The following is a 2,998-nucleotide window of genomic DNA, read 5'->3' as shown; positions in this document are numbered from 1 at the left end:
TGTTATTTTCTCATTGGCTTTTACAAGATTTAGGGGAATGGATTAATCTTGCAGATATCTGTGCAAGGTGCTGCATCTGTTCTGTGGCTTTGCACAGTGTGAGTTCTGGAGTGAACTAGGGAGACATCTCATACCACATCAGCTGCTTGGCAAGGTAACTCCCTATTTCTCCCTGCAGTCAGTGTTGAGTAATTTATGACAAATTATCCCTCTGGCAAGGGGAGGATGGTGTCGCAATAGGACATGAAATAAAGATGCTTGACTCCAGTCAGGAGGCAGTAGAAATCAGAAGGCTTTATTTACAATTCATTCAGCCCTTTTATAACATGCTGTGCTAAGAAGACACATTATTGGTCCATAGGACTGGCACCTCTCCCATTGGCTAAATAACAGAAATAGCAAACACCTGTTGTTGTGGAAAAGGAGTATGATTTACACAAGGTTGTTTTGGGGAAAAGAAAACTGTTAAAAAGTTTCCCTTGGGAAGAGCTCAGCAATTCTCAGGCTCAGAAAATATTGAGCCCACAGGATGGCTCGCCTCAGGTATTTGCGCTCATGTCCCGAGAAGGTGTTTTCAGGTTTAGGATATGTTGGATTCCTGATGGAGCTCAAGAACATCCTCTGGCTGCTGCTGCTGCTTCTTGATCCTTTAAATCAGTTCTGCTTCCAGGTACATTGGTGTTTATCCACTGCTCTTCCCCTCAGCTTCCTGCTGCACTACACAAAACATCTTTTGGAGTTCTTACAGGTAGTTATCGATCATGTGTGTTCCTCCAAGCTGGTAAATTTAAGATGCTTTAGGCAAAAAAACAAAGTACAGTTTATGTGCTCAAGACTTATAAAATTTTATCAGTTTTTGGTTTACTGTGGATGCTTCATAATGCAGAGTGCAGTGAACTTGTCCTTTTAACAGAACTTTGCCATACTAATTTTGTGACTGCAGTGATCCAAAAAGAGGGGATTTGTTTAATTATCACAGTTACCTACCTGTGGGAGTTAACATATGGATCTATACCTAAACCACAAATATCAAAGCATATAGAAGTTACCCTTTTTTTGTTTGGTTTTTGTTTTTGTTTTTTGTTCTTTGTTTTTGGTTTTGTGGTTGGTTTTCTTTTGTTTTGTTTTTTTCTTCGTTTTTTTGGGGGGGTTTTTTGTTTGGTTTTTTTTTTTTGTTTGTTTGTTTGGGTTTGTTTTATTTTTTTTTTGGTTTAGGTTTTTTTAGTTGATTTTATCTCACTGTTTTTAAAATTATTTTAGTGGAACTTCACAGAGTCATAGAATTATTTCTGTTAGGAGGGACCTTAAAGAGGAAAATCTCGCAGTGACAAAATTAGAAGAAATGAGAAATCCTGAAGGACATTTTTGGTGTCTGGAAATTTGGTGGGCTGTTAAAACATGCACACTGTTTTAAGAGCTGACTCATTCCTATGTGATATTGAGAAAAACTAACTTGGAATTTATTATCTTGGACATCCAATTTAATAAAAAATAATAATTAAAATTTCTGTTGTGTTCTGTAAGCATCCAAATTCTGAAATAAAAAATAAATTTCCTAATTTTTATTTAAGATTAATGCACATGTATTATCATACAATAGTGCAAGAATACACTATGATATTGTTGATAAAAGTATTTGCATGAGTATTGATAATATTTCATACGGATTTTAAGAGAAAATTTGCTCACCTGATTAAAAAGCCACGAAATGTAAATGTGTTAATCTATTCCCTACCCATTGTGAAAGTGCATCTTTAATTTCCCCCTCATCCTTCTATACCTCACATTTCCCATAAAAACTGGTCATTGTGTCAGCAGAATTCAATAGCATGAGGCAGAGAGATGAATGTGCTTATTAGATCTGGCATGTGTGGTGGCTTACAAAGAAGTTTAAGCAATCTACCTCAGGATTGCCATGGTTCCACCCTCTGGATGGTCCTGTCTGTCTTCTTTCTCCCTTGAACCAAACCTGAAGGCCTTTGCTGTTGGGGCTGGTTCAAGGTCCTGGTGTAAAACTCATCACTCATTTTGCTGGACTGGTTTTTGAAGGGATCAACTTCCTGAGTCAGCTCAGCCAGAGCATTCTCAGCAGGTCTGGGAGAGATCCTGCCCCTGTGCCCAGCCCTGGAGGCATCTCTGGAGTGCTGTGTCCAGCTCTGGATCCTCAGCACAGCAGGGACAGGAGCTCCTGGAGCTGAGGAAGGACCTGGAGCATCCCCGTGCCCAGGAGAGGCTGAAGGAGCTGGGGCTGCTCAGCCTGGAGAGGAATCCCAGCTGAGAGGGACCGTCAGCCGTGGGTGTCCCTAAGTGTCCCTGTGTGTCCTGGGTGTCCCTGTGTGTCCCTGAGTGTCCTTGTCTTTCCCTGGGTGTCCCTGTGTGTCCCTGGGTGCAGGGAGGAGCAGGGCAGGCCCAGGCTCTGCTCCAGGCCCAGCAATGGCCCCAGAGCCACGGGCTGCTCCTTAGAGCCCAGGAGCTGCCCCTGCAGAGGAGGTGTGATGAATGAGAATTGTTATCGAGTTATAAGTTGTTGGTTATAGAGTTGTAATGTTTAGTTAAAATCAGTTCAAGAGTTATAATGCTGTTTTGTTAATTACCAAAAGGCAGTTTTTGTCCTCTCTGTATCCCTTAGCCCAAGACCCCACTTACCTGATTCCATTGCCTTTCTGTCAGGTCAAGCCATTGCTGCTCCCTGGCATCACTGCTCTCCATTTCTGCTGCTGCTCTGCCTGCCTGCACCCAGCCTGCCCCACTGGCTTGTTCCCTGCTTGCTCCACTTCCTACTTCCTGTCGGAGCATCTTCCTCCTTCCTGCTGACAACCGGCCTGTCAGTCAGGCTGCTGCTGCCACCCTTATGGAAATTGAAAGAGCCCAGCTGCATGATGGGACCATATCAACACCAAGAGCCCCTGGCCAAAACGAGGCAACTCAGAATTTAAATCTGCCAAGGACAGCACTGGACTGACCATACCCAAGGGTATTTATGCCAAGGGTATTTATA

The 2,998-nt window shown here is 42.8% G+C and overlaps 1 long non-coding RNA gene across 1 annotated transcript; it reads right to left on the bottom strand.

Moving 5' to 3' along the window:
• Positions 1-275: 275 nt before the first annotated feature.
• LOC136295818 (uncharacterized) lies at positions 276-2,759 on the bottom strand. The gene is made up of 2 exons (XR_010722808.1): positions 2,647-2,759; positions 276-795 (listed from the first exon to the last, which is right to left on the bottom strand). It is a non-coding gene; the product is annotated as an uncharacterized lncRNA (long non-coding RNA).
• Between the last annotated feature and the right edge of the window lie 239 nt (positions 2,760-2,998).

The sequence above is a fragment of the Chamaea fasciata genome, unplaced genomic scaffold (assembly GCF_029207755.1).
Source record: "Chamaea fasciata isolate MVZ Bird 193981 ecotype frontalis unplaced genomic scaffold, bChaFas1.0.hap1 SCAF_12, whole genome shotgun sequence".
NCBI classification, from domain to species: Eukaryota; Metazoa; Chordata; class Aves; order Passeriformes; family Sylviidae; genus Chamaea; species Chamaea fasciata.
The sequence above is the reverse complement of the archived record's forward strand: the minus strand, read 5'-3'. Positions and strand labels throughout refer to the sequence as shown.